Here is a 15,467-nt window from a genome sequence, read left to right as displayed (position 1 = left end):
CTGAGTTCACCATTCCAATTCTGAAACCTGCCTGAATTATGTCCACTTCTCAGGTGCCGCTGCTGGACAAGGCTGGCCGTCGGCAAAGACAAGAAGACCTACGCGTTGGCTGATGACTGTAGGTGCTAAGGAAAAGTGGAAAAATGACGCGGGGGCATGTTGCTAAGCGTGGCTCTGGCTAACTCAGGAAGGTAGGCTTTCACCCACCCTATGATGTGCCATTGGATAGGAGGTTTTCCTCAGACGGTCCCAGTGGCTGCAAGAGTGGATTGACTGTTGCTCTTTCTGAGTGGCCTGAGGGCTGTGGATTCCCCAGGGCTTTGGAGTACTCCGAGGTCATGTCTCCTCTTCAGACCCCCACGGCATGCCCGGTTGTGTTCTGCAGCGTCCCAGCCTGTGCTTGGATCGATGATGACACCCTTGTATGCATTCCTTGGAAATCTGAACAAAATGAGTGAGAACACTCTACCGTCTCCTCATCGAATCTGAGGTCCAGCACGTTTCGTCTCTCGGGGGTAGGGGAGAGTGAGGAGTGAGGGCCAGCGTCCCCTTCTGACCTGCATGCAAACACCCAGCTGGGTTTGAGAATTCGAGGTGCTCCTATCTGAGGGTCCACTGTGTCTGCCCATAAGCGGGGTCATCTACGCATATTAGGTCCCTGCTGAAAGACCGTTGAGGGCATGCGAGGGGGAAGGCTCTCCTGCTGGTCTTCAGAGTCGGAGTGTGTGCTGGTGTAGGCCCAGTAAGCTTGCAGCTTGGGAAGGTGTGCTTGGGCCAGGATCACGCTTTGTGCATGCAGCTTCGGGGGCTATTTCTGGAAGCCAAAATGAGGAAGCTTCCCTGGTTGGAGCCTGGAGCCTCAGACCAGGCCTGTGTCCCTCCCTGTCATTTGTTTGGGTGCATCAAAGTTCTTAAGTGCCCGGTGGGGATGGAGCAGTGGATGGGTGTGGGCTGGGGTTGGTCTTCAACGGAAGGGTGTTGATGGATTAGGCCTAGGTATTGCCCATGTCAGCAATTCCACTGCAGCTCCCGGCACAGTTGAGGCACTATGTGGGTCATCATGGAGTGGGGTTAGGACCGAGTGCTGCATTTAAGCCGGCGTGGTGACTGCTGGTCTGCAGAAGCTGGTAAGGCATCATGAGGACATTTCCTGTGTGATGTCGTGGGATGGGCTGTCATGATTGGGTTGCAGGCGCTGGCCACGTCTTCCCAAGAATGTGTCCTGTTCGTGATGGGCTGGCATCAGCTGCATCTGAAGGGGATGGTTTTGGCAGTACATGAGGATGCAGTTAGGTACTTAAACTGCATAGATTTGTGATCCCGTTGCCGGAGGAATGTCGCCCAAAGTGTGTCTTGCGGGACGTAGAGAAATTAGACATGCTGAAGCGTCTGGGCCACTCTCCTTGGGGGTATTTGAGTTATGCGTACATGCCCTTTGGCCACTTTGTTTCCTTGTTTGGGAATATGCAAAGCAAAAGTGTTTCTCCGAGAGGGCATGATGCGGCCAGCCCGTGTGGCACACAGGAGTTTTGAACAGCTAGAGGTTGATCTGGAGCAGTCCCTTGGCGGAGCAGAGATGTGTTCAGTGTTGCGATGCCATGTGTGCTGCCGTGGACAGCCACTGTGCCCTTTGAAGCTTACAACTCCCCTCGCAAAACAGAGTTCTTCCGTTGGAAATCGGTCTGTCGTCCTCGGGGAGAGTGCCTTTGATCTTTGTGAGGTTCTCGATAGTGTCACTCTGTAAGTGGAGAAGTGCCACGATGCATGGGGTAGGGTCAGAGTCATCAAAGCAGTCATGCTTGCGGTCTGTCCTACCTGGTATACAGTGACCACGTGTTTGCAGGATGTCTGTGGCTTCCAGGAGAGTCGTGTTACTCTGTGGGCAGGAGGAGGGCACGTAGGATGACACTGTCAAGAATTTGAGCGTTTCCTCGGGGTTCAGGGCCGCCAAACCTGCTGGCTGGGTGCTGGCAACACGTGCCCGGGAAGGTAGCCTAGTTTCCACAGTGGGGTTTGAACGTGGGTCTTGGTTGCTGAAGCCCACCACTTCCTGTGGTGGGCATACCCATGGGTCATCGGAAAGTGATTTGGCGTAGTTGGCAACAATTGGCAGTTGGGCCGAATTTCGTTAGCCCCTTGAGAGGTGCCGGGCTGCATGTTGACTATAGCCAGTCGCAGGTCGGCCCACCCATAGGAGGTTTCCTTGCTCCTGAAAATGATGGGAGTGGCCCCAAGTGTACATTAGATATTCTACTGGGAGGCAGGATTTCCAGGTCCATGTATATGTTACACCCACGGCCGGAAGGCAGGTCTCGCCAGGTGTTTGTGCTTTGGCCAGAAGGCTTGGCTGTGGAAGAGTGGAAGTCCGTGGCCTATTTCAGAACCCCCTGGCTTTCAAAGTTCACATTCAGTCTGTTGAAGTTTGAAGGGGTCTTTCGCCATTCACTGCGAGGGTCCAGATCCAGGGCGCTGTGTATAAACTCTGGCTTTTATGGTTCGAGGTCTCAGGAGAGGGCCATAGGGACACACAGAGACCATGGTGAGGATTCAGAGGCACAGAAAGAAGCCCACAAGCGCGTCCTCATGTGCAGTAATACTCACACATGCGCACATGCGTGAAAACAAAAATATACCCTCTCACGTACGGGCCAACGTACATGCCTTACTTCCTGCAATCGTGCTGTCAGACAAACATTGAGTTCTCTGTAAAGGTTGACGTCCTTGGGAAGCAGGGTCCGAGCTCAAGCCCAGGTAAAAATTCTCATGAATCATGATCTCTGAGTTCACCATTCCAATTCTGAAACCTGCCTGAATTATGTCAACTTCTCAGGTGCCGCTGCTGGACAAGGCTGGCCGTCGGCAAAGACAAGAAGACCTACGCGTTGGCTGATGACTGTAGGTGCTAAGGAAAAGTGGAAAAATGACGCGGGGGCATGTTGCTAAGTGTGGCTCTGGCTAACTCAGGAAGGTAGGCTTTCACCCACCCTATGATGTGCCATTGGATAGGAGGTTTTCCTCAGACGGTCCCAGTGGCTGCAAGAGTGGATTGACTGTTGCTCTTTCTGAGTGGCCTGAGGGCTGTGGATTCCCCAGGGCTTTGGAGTACTCCGAGGTCATGTCTCCTCTTCAGACCCCCACGGCATGCCCGGTTGTGTTCTGCAGCGTCCCAGCCTGTGCTTGGATCGATGATGACACCCTTGTATGCATTCCTTGGAAATCTGAACAAAATGAGTGAGAACACTCTACCGTCTCCTCATCGAATCTGAGGTCCAGCACGTTTCGTCTCTCAGGGGTAGGGGAGAGTGAGGAGTGAGGGCCAGCGTCCCCTTCTGACCTGCATGCAAACACCCAGCTGGGTTCCAGAATTCGAGGTGCTCCTATCTGAGGGTCCACTGTGTCTGCCCATAAGCGGGGTCATCTACGCATATTAGGTCCCTGCTGAAAGACCGTTGAGGGCATGCGAGGGGGAAGGCTCTCCTGCTGGTCTTCAGAGTCGGAGTGTGTGCTGGTATAGGCCCAGTAAGCTTGCAGCTTGGGAAGGTGTGCTTGGGCCAGGATCACGCTTTGTGCATGCAGCTTCGGGGGCTATTTCTGGAAGCCAAAATGAGGAAGCTTCCCTGGTTGGAGCCTGGAGCCTCAGACCAGGCCTGTGTCCCTCCCTGTCATTTGTTTGGGTGCATCAAAGTTCTTAAGTGCCCGGTGGGGATGGAGCAGTGGATGGGTGTGGGCTGGGGTTGGTCTTCAACGGAAGGGTGTTGATGGATTAGGCCTAGCTATTGCCCATGTCAGCAATTCCACTGCAGCTCCCGGCACATTTGAGGCACTATGTGGGTCATCATGGAGTGGGGTTAGGACCGAGTGCTGCATTTAAGCCGGCGTGGTGACTGCTGGTCTGCAGAAGCTGGTAAGGCATCATGAGGACATGTCCTGTGTGATGTCGTGGGATGGGCTGTCATGATTGGGTTGCAGGCGCTGGCCACGTCTTCCCAAGAATGTGTCCTGTTCGTGATGGGCTCGCATCAGCTGCATCTGAAGGGGATGGTTTCGGCAGTACATGAGGATGCAGTTAGGTACTTAAACTGCATAGATTTGTGATCCCGTTGCCGGAGGAATGTCGCCCAAAGTGTGTCTTGCGGGACGTAGAGAAATTAGACATGCTGAAGCGTCTGGGCCACTCTCCTTGGGGGTATTTGAGTTATGCGTACATGCCCTTTGGCCACTTTGTTTCCTTGTTTGGGAATATGCAAAGCAAAAGTGTTTCTCCGAGAGGGCATGATGCGGCCAGCCCGTGTGGCACACAGGAGTTTTGAACAGCTAGAGGTTGATCTGGAGCAGTCCCTTGGCGGAGCAGAGATGTGTTCAGTGTTGCAATGCCAGGTGTGCTGCCGTGGACAGCCACTGTGCCCTTTGAAGCTTACAACTCCCCTCGCAAAACAGAGTTCTTCCGTTGGAAATCGGTCTGTCGTCCTCGGGGAGAGTGCCTTTGATCTTTGTGAGGTTCTCGATAGTGTCACTCTGTAAGTGGAGAAGTGCCACGATGCATGGGGTAGGGTCAGAGTCATCAAAGCAGTCATGCTTGTGGTCTGTCCTACCTGGTATACAGTGACCACGTGTTTGCAGGATGTCTGTGGCTTCCAGGAGAGTCGTGTTACTCTGTGGGCAGGAGGAGGGCACGTAGGATGACACTGTCAAGAATTTGAGCGTTTCCTCTGGGTTCAGGGCCGCCAAACCTGCTGGCTGGGTGCTGGCAACACGTGCCCGGGAAGGTAGCCTAGTTTCCACAGTGGGGTTTGAACGTGGGTCTTGGTTGCTGAAGCCCACCACTTCCTGTGGTGTGCATACCCATGGGTCATTGGAAAGTGATTTGGCTTAGTTGGCAACAATTGGCAGTTGGGCCGAATTTCGTTAGCCCCTTGAGAGGTGCCGGGCTGCATGTTGACTATAGCCAGTCACAGGTCGGCCCACCCATAGGAGGTTTCCTTGCTCCTGAAAATAATGGGAGTGGCCCCAAGTGTACATTAGATATTCTACTGGGAGGCAGGATTTCCAGGTCCATGTATATGTTACACCCACGGCCGGAAGGCAGGTCTCGCCAGGTGTTTGTGCTTTGGCCAGAAAGCTTGGCTGTGGAAGAGTGGAAGTCCGTGGCCTATTTCAGAACCCCCTGGCTTTCAAAGTTCACATTCAGTCTGTTGAAGTTTGAAGGGGTCTTTCGCCATTCACTGCGAGGGTCCAGATCCAGGGCGCTGTGTATAAACTCGGGCTTTTATGGTTCGAGGTCTCAGGAGAGGGCCATAGGGACACACAGAGACCATGGTGAGGATTCAGAGGCACAGAAAGAAGCCCACAAGCGCGTCCTCATGTGCAGTAATACTCACACATGCGCACATGCGTGAAAACAAAAATATACCCTCTCACGTACGGGCCAACGTACATGCCTTACTTCCTGCAATCGTGCTGTCAGACAAACATTGAGTTCTCTGTAAAGGTTGACGTCCTTGGGAAGCAGGGTCCGAGCTCAAGCCCAGGTAAAAATTCTCATGAATCATGATCTCTGAGTTCACCATTCCAATTCTGAAACCTGCCTGAATTATGTCCACTTCTCAGGTGCCGCTGCTGGACAAGGCTGGCCGTCGGCAAAGACAAGAAGACCTACGCGTTGGCTGATGACTGTAGGTGCTAAGGAAAAGTGGAAAAATGACGCGGGGGCATGTTGCTAAGCGTGGCTCTGGCTAACTCAGGAAGGTAGGCTTTCACCCACCCTATGATGTGCCATTGGATAGGAGGTTTTCCTCAGACGGTCCCAGTGGCTGCAAGAGTGGATTGACTGTTGCTCTTTCTGAGTGGCCTGAGGGCTGTGGATTCCCCAGGGCTTTGGAGTACTCCGAGGTCATGTCTCCTCTTCAGACCCCCACGGCATGCCCGGTTGTGTTCTGCAGCGTCCCAGCCTGTGCTTGGATCGATGATGACACCCTTGTATGCATTCCTTGGAAATCTGAACAAAATGAGTGAGAACACTGTACCGTCTCCTCATCGAATCTGAGGTCCAGCACGTTTCGTCTCTCGGGGGTAGGGGAGAGTGAGGAGTGAGGGCCAGCGTCCCCTTCTGACCTGCATGCAAACACCCAGCTGGGTTCCAGAATTCGAGGTGCTCCTATCTGAGGGTCCACTGTGTCTGCCCATAAGCGGGGTCATCTACGCATATTAGGTCCCTGCTGAAAGACCGTTGAGGGCATGCGAGGGGGAAGGCTCTCCTGCTGGTCTTCAGAGTCGGAGTGTGTGCTGGTGTAGGCCCAGTAAGCTTGCAGCTTGGGAAGGTGTGCTTGGGCCAGGATCACGCTTTGTGCATGCAGCTTCGGGGGCTATTTCTGGAAGCCAAAATGAGGAAGCTTCCCTGGTTGGAGCCTGGAGCCTCAGACCAGGCCTGTGTCCCTCCCTGTCATTTGTTTGGGTGCATCAAAGTTCTTAAGTGCCCGGTGGGGATGGAGCAGTGGATGGGTGTGGGCTGGGGTTGGTCTTCAACGGAAGGGTGTTGATGGATTAGGCCTAGGTATTGCCCATGTCAGCAATTCCACTGCAGCTCCCGGCACAGTTGAGGCACTATGTGGGTCATCATGGAGTGGGGTTAGGACCGAGTGCTGCATTTAAGCCGGCGTGGTGACTGCTGGTCTGCAGAAGCTGGTAAGGCATCATGAGGACATGTCCTGTGTGATGTCGTGGGATGGGCTGTCATGATTGGGTTGCAGGCGCTGGCCACGTCTTCCCAAGAATGTGTCCTGTTCGTGATGGGCTGGCATCAGCTGCATCTGAAGGGGATGGTTTTGGCAGTACATGAGGATGCAGTTAGGTACTTAAACTGCATAGATTTGTGATCCCGTTGCCGGAGGAATGTCGCCCAAAGTGTGTCTTGCGGGACGTAGAGAAATTAGACATGCTGAAGCGTCTGGGCCACTCTCCTTGGGGGTATTTGAGTTATGCGTACATGCCCTTTGGCCACTTTGTTTCCTTGTTTGGGAATATGCAAAGCAAAAGTGTTTCTCCGAGAGGGCATGATGCGGCCAGCCCGTGTGGCACACAGGAGTTTTGAACAGCTAGAGGTTGATCTGGAGCAGTCCCTTGGCGGAGCAGAGATGTGTTCAGTGTTGCGATGCCAGGTGTGCTGCCGTGGACAGCCACTGTGCCCTTTGAAGCTTACAACTCCCCTCGCAAAACAGAGTTCTTCCGGTGGAAATCGGTCTGTCGTCCTCGGGGAGAGTGCCTTTGATCTTTGTGAGGTTCTCGATAGTGTCACTCTGTAAGTGGAGAAGTGCCACGATGCATGGGGTAGGGTCAGAGTCATCAAAGCAGTCATGCTTGCGGTCTGTCCTACCTGGTATACAGTGACCACGTGTTTGCAGGATGTCTGTGGCTTCCAGGAGAGTCGTGTTACTCTGTGGGCAGGAGGAGGGCACGTAGGATGACACTGTCAAGAATTTGAGCATTTCCTCGGGGTTCAGGGCCGCCAAACCTGCTGGCTGGGTGCTGGCAACACGTGCCCGGGAAGGTAGCCTAGTTTCCACAGTGGGGTTTGAACGTGGGTCTTGGTTGCTGAAGCCCACCACTTCCTGTGGTGGGCATACCCATGGGTCATCGGAAAGTGATTTGGCGTAGTTGCCAACAATTGGCAGTTGGGCCGAATTTCGTTAGCCCCTTGAGAGGTGCCGGGCTGCATGTTGACTATAGCCAGTCGCAGGTCGGCCCACCCATAGGAGGTTTCCTTGCTCCTGAAAATGATGGGAGTGGCCCCAAGTGTACATTAGATATTCTAATGGGAGGCAGGATTTCCAGGTCCATGTATATGTTACACCCACGGCCAGAAGGCAGGTCTCGCCAGGTGGTTGTGCTTTGGCCAGAAGGCTTGGCTGTGGAAGAGTGGAAGTCCGTGGCCTATTTCAGAACCCCCTGGCTTTCAAAGTTCACATTCAGTCTGTTGAAGGTTGAAGGGGTCTTTCTCCATTCACTGCGAGGGTCCAGATCCAGGGCGCTGTGTATAAACTCTGGCTTTTATGGTTTGAGGTCTCTGGAGAGGGCCACAGGGACACAAAGAGACCATGGTGAGGATTCAGAGGCACAGAAAGAAGCCCACAAGCGCGCCCTCATGTGCAGTAATACTCACACATGCACACATGCGTGAAAACAAAAATATACCCTCTCATGTATGGGCCAATGTACATGCCTTACTTCCTGCAGTCGTGCTGTCAGACATTGAGTTCTCTGTAAAGGTTGACGTCCTTGGGAAGCAGGGTCCGAGCTCAAGCCCAGGTAAAAATTCTCATGAATCATGATCTCTGAGTTCACCATTCCAATTCTGAAACCTGCCTGAATTATGTCCACTTCTCAGGTGCCGCTGCTGGACAAGGCTGGCTGTCGGCAAAGACAAGAAGACCTACGCGTTGGCTGATGACTGTAGGTGCTAAGGAAAAGTGGAAAAATGACACGGGGGCATGTTGCTAAGCGTGGCTCTGGCTAACTCAGGAAGGTAGGCTTTCACCCACCCTATGATGGGCCATTGGATAGGAGGTTTTCCTCAGACGGTCCCAGTGGCTGCAAGAGTGGATTGACTGTTGCTCTTTCTGAGTGGCCTGAGGGCTGTGGATTCCCCAGGGCTTTGGAGTACTCCGAGGTCATGTCTCCTCTTCAGACCCCCACGGCATGCCCGGTTGTGTTCTGCAGCGTCCCAGCCTGTGCTTGGATCGATGATGACACCCTTGTATGCATTCCTTGGAAATCTGAACAAAATGAGTGAGAACACTCTACCGTCTCCTCATCGAATCTGAGGTCCAGCACGTTTCGTCTCTCGGGGGTAGGGGAGAGTGAGGAGTGAGGGCCAGCGTCCCCTTCTGACCTGCATGCAAACACCCAGCAGGGTTCCAGAATTCGAGGTGCTCCTATCTGGGGGTCCACTGTGTCTGCCCATAAGCGGGGTCATCTACGCATATTAGGTCCCTGCTGAAAGACCGTTGAGGGCATGCGAGGGGGAAGGCTCTCCTGCTGGTCTTCAGAGTCGGAGTGTGTGCTGGTGTAGGCCCAGTAAGCTTGCAGCTTGGGAAGGTGTGCTTGGGCCAGGATCACGCTTTGTGCATGCAGCTTCGGGGGCTATTTCTGGAAGCCAAAATGAGGAAGCTTCCCTGGTTGGAGCCTGGAGCCTCAGACCAGGCCTGTGTCCCTCCCTGTCATTTGTTTGGGTGCATCAAAGTTCTTAAGTGCCCGGTAAGGATGGAGCAGTGGATGGGTGTGGGCTGGGGTTGGTCTTCAATGGAAGGGTGTTGATGGATTAGGCCTAGGTATTGCCCATGTCAGCAATTCCACTGCAGCTCCCGGCACAGTTGAGGCACTATGTGGGTCATCATGGAGTGGGGTTAGGACCGAGTGCTGCATTTAAGCCGGCGTGGTGACTGCTGGTCTGCAGAAGCTGGTAAGGCATCATGAGGACATGTCCTGTGTGATGTCGTGGGATGGGCTGTCATGATTGGGTTGCAGGCGCTGGCCACCTCTTCCCAAGAATGTGTCCTGTTCGTGATGGGCTGGCATCAGCTGCCTCTGAAGGGGATGGTTTTGGCAGTACATGAGGATGCAGTTAGGTACTTAAACTGCATAGATTTGTGATCCCGTTGCCGGAGGAATGTCGCCCAAAGTGTGTCTTGCGGGACGTAGAGAAATTAGACATGCTGAAGCGTCTGGGCCACTCTCCTTGGGGGTATTTGAGTTATGCGTACATGCCCTTTGGCCACTTTGTTTCCTTGTTTGGGAATATGCAAAGCAAAAGTGTTTCTCCGAGAGGGCATGATGCGGCCAGCCCGTGTGGCACACAGGAGTTTTGAACAGCTAGAGGTTGATCTGGAGCAGTCCCTTGGCGGAGCAGAGATATGTTCAGTGTTGCGATGCCAGGTGTGCTGCCGTGGACAGCCACTGTGCCCTTTGAAGCTTACAACTCCCCTCGCAAAACAGAGTTCTTCCGTTGGAAATCGGTCTGTCGTCCTCGGGGAGAGTGCCTTTGATCTTTGTGAGGTTCTCGGTAGTGTCACTCTGTCAGTGGAGAAGTGCCACGATGCATGGGGTAGGGTCAGAGTCATCAAAGCAGTCATGCTTGTGGTCTGTCCTACCTGGTATACAGTGAACACGAGTTTGCAGGATGTCTGTGGCTTCCAGGAGAGTCGTGTTGCTCTGTGGGCAGGAGGAGGGCACGTAGGATGACACTGTCAAGAATTTGAGCCTTTCCTCCGGGTTCAGGGCCGCCAAACCTGCTGGCTGGGTGCTGGCAACACGTGCCCGGGAAGGTAGCCTACTTTCCACAGTGGGGTTTGAACGTGGGTCTTGGTTGCTGAAGCCCACCACTTCCTGTGGTGGGCATACCCATGGGTCATCGGAAAGTGATTTGGCGTAGTTGCCAACAATTGGCAGTTGGGCCGAATTTCGTTAGCCCCTTGAGAGGTGCCGGGCTGCATGTTGACTATAGCCAGTCGCAGGTCGGCCCACCCATAGGAGGTTTCCTTGCTCCTGAAAATGATGGGAGTGGCCCCAATTGTACATTAGATATTCTAATGGGAGGCAGGATTTCCAGGTCCATGTATATGTTACACCCACGGCCAGAAGGCAGGTCTCGCCAGGTGGTTGTGCTTTGGCCAGAAGGCTTGGCTGTGGAAGAGTGGAAGTCCGTGGCCTATTTCAGAACCCCCTGGCTTTCAAAGTTCACATTCAGTCTGTTGAAGGTTGAAGGGGTCTTTCTCCATTCACTGCGAGGGTCCAGATCCAGGGCGCTGTGTATAAACTCTGGCTTTTATGGTTTGAGGTCTCTGGAGAGGGCCACAGGGACACAAAGAGACCATGGTGAGGATTCAGAGGCACAGAAAGAAGCCCACAAGCGCGCCCTCATGTGCAGTAATACTCACACATGCACACATGCGTGAAAACAAAAATATACCCTCTCATGTATGGGCCAATGTACATGCCTTACTTCCTGCAGTCGTGCTGTCAGACATTGAGTTCTCTGTAAAGGTTGACGTCCTTGGGAAGCAGGGTCCGAGCTCAAGCCCAGGTAAAAATTCTCATGAATCATGATCTCTGAGTTCACCATTCCAATTCTGAAACCTGCCTGAATTATGTCCACTTCTCAGGTGCCGCTGCTGGACAAGGCTGGCTGTCGGCAAAGACAAGAAGACCTACGCGTTGGCTGATGACTGTAGGTGCTAAGGAAAAGTGGAAAAATGACACGGGGGCATGTTGCTAAGCGTGGCTCTGGCTAACTCAGGAAGGTAGGCTTTCACCCACCCTATGATGGGCCATTGGATAGGAGGTTTTCCTCAGACGGTCCCAGTGGCTGCAAGAGTGGATTGACTGTTGCTCTTTCTGAGTGGCCTGAGGGCTGTGGATTCCCCAGGGCTTTGGAGTACTCCGAGGTCATGTCTCCTCTTCAGACCCCCACGGCATGCCCGGTTGTGTTCTGCAGCGTCCCAGCCTGTGCTTGGATCGATGATGACACCCTTGTATGCATTCCTTGGAAATCTGAACAAAATGAGTGAGAACACTCTACCGTCTCCTCATCGAATCTGAGGTCCAGCACGTTTCGTCTCTCGGGGGTAGGGGAGAGTGAGGAGTGAGGGCCAGCGTCCCCTTCTGACATGCATGCAAACACCCAGCAGGGTTCCAGAATTCGAGGTGCTCCTATCTGGGGGTCCACTGTGTCTGCCCATAAGCGGGGTCATCTACGCATATTAGGTCCCTGCTGAAAGACCGTTGAGGGCATGCGAGGGGGAAGGCTCTCCTGCTGGTCTTCAGAGTCGGAGTGTGTGCTGGTGTAGGCCCAGTAAGCTTGCAGCTTGGGAAGGTGTGCTTGGGCCAGGATCACGCTTTGTGCATGCAGCTTCGGGGGCTATTTCTGGAAGCCAAAATGAGGAAGCTTCCCTGGTTGGAGCCTGGAGCCTCAGACCAGGCCTGTGTCCCTCCCTGTCATTTGTTTGGGTGCATCAAAGTTCTTAAGTGCCCGGTAAGGATGGAGCAGTGGATGGGTGTGGGCTGGGGTTGGTCTTCAATGGAAGGGTGTTGATGGATTAGGCCTAGGTATTGCCCATGTCAGCAATTCCACTGCAGCTCCCGGCACAGTTGAGGCACTATGTGGGTCATCATGGAGTGGGGTTAGGACCGAGTGCTGCATTTAAGCCGGCGTGGTGACTGCTGGTCTGCAGAAGCTGGTAAGGCATCATGAGGACATGTCCTGTGTGATGTCGTGGGATGGGCTGTCATGATTGGGTTGCAGGCGCTGGCCACCTCTTCCCAAGAATGTGTCCTGTTCGTGATGGGCTGGCATCAGCTGCCTCTGAAGGGGATGGTTTTGGCAGTACATGAGGATGCAGTTAGGTACTTAAACTGCATAGATTTGTGATCCCGTTGCCGGAGGAATGTCGCCCAAAGTGTGTCTTGCGGGACGTAGAGAAATTAGACATGCTGAAGCGTCTGGGCCACTCTCCTTGGGGGTATTTGAGTTATGCGTACATGCCCTTTGGCCACTTTGTTTCCTTGTTTGGGTATATGCAAAGCAAAAGTGTTTCTCCGAGAGGGCATGATGCGGCCAGCCCGTGTGGCACACAGGAGTTTTGAACAGCTAGAGGTTGATCTGGAGCAGTCCCTTGGCGGAGCAGAGATATGTTCAGTGTTGCGATGCCAGGTGTGCTGCCGTGGACAGCCACTGTGCCCTTTGAAGCTTACAACTCCCCTCGCAAAACAGAGTTCTTCCGTTGGAAATCGGTCTGTCGTCCTCGGGGAGAGTGCCTTTGATCTTTGTGAGGTTCTCGGTAGTGTCACTCTGTCAGTGGAGAAGTGCCACGATGCATGGGGTAGGGTCAGAGTCATCAAAGCAGTCATGCTTGTGGTCTGTCCTACCTGGTATACAGTGAACACGAGTTTGCAGGATGTCTGTGGCTTCCAGGAGAGTCGTGTTGCTCTGTGGGCAGGAGGAGGGCACGTAGGATGACACTGTCAAGAATTTGAGCCTTTCCTCCGGGTTCAGGGCCGCCAAACCTGCTGGCTGGGTGCTGGCAACACGTGCCCGGGAAGGTAGCCTACTTTCCACAGTGGGGTTTGAACGTGGGTCTTGGTTGCTGAAGCCCACCACTTCCTGTGGTGGGCATACCCATGGGTCATCGGAAAGTGATTTGGCGTAGTTGGCAACAATTGGCAGTTGGGCCGAATTTCGTTAGCCCCTTGAGAGGTGCCGGGCTGCATGTTGACTATAGCCAGTCGCAGGTCGGCCCACCCATAGGAGGTTTCCTTGCTCCTGAAAATGATGGGAGTGGCCCCAATTGTACATTAGATATTCTAATGGGAGGCAGGATTTCCAGGTCCATGTATATGTTACACCCACGGCCGGAAGGCAGGTCTCGCCAGGTGGTTGTGCTTTGGCCAGAAGGCTTGGCTGTGGAAGAGTGGAAGTCCGTGGCCTATTTCAGAACCCCCTGGCTTTCAAAGTTCACATTCAGTCTGTTGAAGGTTGAAGGGGTCTTTCTCCATTCACTGCGAGGGTCCAGATCCAGGGCGCTGTGTATAAACTCTGGCTTTTATGGTTCGAGGTCTCTGGAGAGGGCCACAGGGACACAAAGAGACCATGGTGAGGATTCAGAGGCACAGAAAGAAGCCCACAAGCGCGCCCTCATGTGCAGTAATACTCACACATGCACACATGCGTGAAAACAAAAATATACCCTCTCACGTATGGGCCAATGTACATGCCTTACTTCCTGCAGTCGTGCTGTCAGACAAACATTGAGTTCTCTGTAAAGGTTGACGTCCTTGGGAAGCAGGGTCCGAGCTCAAGCCCAGGTAAAAATTCTCATGAATCATGATCTCTGAGTTCACCATTCCAATTCTGAAACCTGCCTGAATTATGTCCACTTCTCAGGTGCCGCTGCTGGACAAGGCTGGCTGTCGGCAAAGACAAGAAGACCTACGCGTTGGCTGATGACTGTAGGTGCTAAGGAAAAGTGGAAAAATGACGCGGGGGCATGTTGCTAAGCGTGGCTCTGGCTAACTCAGGAAGGTAGGCTTTCACCCACCCTATGATGTGCCATTGGATAGGAGGTTTTCCTCAGACGGTCCCAGTGGCTGCAAGAGTGGATTGACTGTTGCTCTTTCTGAGTGGCCTGAGGGCTGTGGATTCCCCAGGGCTTTGGAGTACTCCGAGGTCATGTCTCATTTTCAGACCCACACGGCATGCCAGGTTGTGTTAGGCAGCGTCCCAGGCTGTGCTTGGATCGATGACGACACCCTTGTATGCATTCCTTGGAAATCTGAACAAAATGAGTGAGAACACTCTACCATCTCCTCATCGAATCTGAGGTCCAGCACGTTTCGTCTCTCGGGGGTAGGGGAGAGTGAGGAGTGAGGGCCAGCGTCCCCTTCTGACCTGCATGCAAACACCCAGCAGGGTTCCAGAATTCGAGGTGCTCCTATCTGGGGGTCCACTGTGTCTGCCCATAAGCGGGGTCATCTACGCATATTAGGTCCCTGCTGAAAGACCGTTGAGGGCATGTGAGGGGGAAGGCTCTCCTGCTGGTCTTCAGAGTCGGAGTGTGTGCTGGTGTAGGCCCAGTAAGCTTGCAGCTTGGGAAGGTGTGCTTGGGCCAGGATCACGCTTTGTGCATGCAGCTTCGGGGGCTATTTCTGGAAGCCAAAATGAGGAAGCTTCCCTGGTTGGAGCCTGGAGCCTCAGGCCAGGCCTGTGTCCCTCCCTGTCATTTGTTTGGGTGCATCAAAGTTCTTAAGTGCCCGGTGGGGATGGAGCAGTGGATGGGTGTGGGCTGGGGTTGGTCTTCAACGGAAGGGTGTTGATGGATTAGGCCTAGCTATTGCCCATGTCAGCAATTCCACTGCAGCTTCCGGCACAGTTGAGGCACTATGTGGGTCATCATGGAGTGGGGTTAGGACCGAGTGCTGCATTTAAGCCGGCGTGGTGACTGCTGGTCTGCAGAAGCTGGTAAGGCATCATGAGGACATGTCCTGTGTGATGTCGTGGGATGGGCTGTCATGATTGGGTTGCAGGCGCTGGCCACGTCTTCCCAAGAATGTGTCCTGTTCGTGATGGGCTGGCATCAGCTGCCTCTGAAGGGGATGGATTTGGCAGTACATGAGGATGCAGTTAGGTACTTAAACTGCATAGATTTGTGATCCCGTTGCCGGAGGAATGTCGCCCAAAGTGTGTCTTGCGGGACGTAGAGAAATTAGACATGCTGAAGCGTCTGGGCCACTCTCCTTGGGGGTATTTGAGTTATGCGTACATGCCCTTTGGCCACTTTGTTTCCTTGTTTGGGAATATGCAAAGCAAAAGTGTTTCTCCGAGAGGGCATGATGCGGCCAGCCCGTGTGGCACACAGGAGTTTTGAACAGCTAGAGGTTGATCTGGAGCAGTCCCTTGGCAGAGCAGAGATGTCTTCAGTGTT

At 53.6% G+C, this 15,467-nt stretch overlaps 6 non-coding genes across 6 annotated transcripts; all 6 read left to right on the top strand.

The window, feature by feature from the left end:
• Positions 1-402: 402 nt before the first annotated feature.
• LOC132489826 (small nucleolar RNA SNORD116) lies at positions 403-494 on the top strand. Its single transcript, XR_009532195.1, has one exon. It is a non-coding gene; the product is annotated as a small nucleolar RNA SNORD116 (small nucleolar RNA).
• Positions 495-3,179: 2,685 nt separating this feature from the next.
• On the top strand, positions 3,180-3,271 carry LOC132489824 (small nucleolar RNA SNORD116). The gene has a single exon (XR_009532194.1). It is a non-coding gene; the product is annotated as a small nucleolar RNA SNORD116 (small nucleolar RNA).
• A 2,685-nt stretch (positions 3,272-5,956) lies between these two features.
• LOC132489863 (small nucleolar RNA SNORD116) lies at positions 5,957-6,048 on the top strand. The gene has a single exon (XR_009532231.1). It is a non-coding gene; the product is annotated as a small nucleolar RNA SNORD116 (small nucleolar RNA).
• A 2,681-nt stretch (positions 6,049-8,729) lies between these two features.
• Positions 8,730-8,821, top strand: LOC132489822 (small nucleolar RNA SNORD116). The gene has a single exon (XR_009532192.1). It is a non-coding gene; the product is annotated as a small nucleolar RNA SNORD116 (small nucleolar RNA).
• A 2,681-nt stretch (positions 8,822-11,502) lies between these two features.
• LOC132489821 (small nucleolar RNA SNORD116) lies at positions 11,503-11,594 on the top strand. The gene has a single exon (XR_009532191.1). It is a non-coding gene; the product is annotated as a small nucleolar RNA SNORD116 (small nucleolar RNA).
• A 2,685-nt stretch (positions 11,595-14,279) lies between these two features.
• On the top strand, positions 14,280-14,371 carry LOC132490123 (small nucleolar RNA SNORD116). Its single transcript, XR_009532483.1, has one exon. It is a non-coding gene; the product is annotated as a small nucleolar RNA SNORD116 (small nucleolar RNA).
• Positions 14,372-15,467: the final 1,096 nt, after the last annotated feature.

This window comes from Mesoplodon densirostris, chromosome 4 (genome assembly GCF_025265405.1).
Source record: "Mesoplodon densirostris isolate mMesDen1 chromosome 4, mMesDen1 primary haplotype, whole genome shotgun sequence".
Classification (NCBI taxonomy): Eukaryota; Metazoa; Chordata; class Mammalia; order Artiodactyla; family Ziphiidae; genus Mesoplodon; species Mesoplodon densirostris.
Note: the sequence above shows the minus strand (reverse complement) of the source record. Positions and strands in the feature narration are given on the sequence as shown.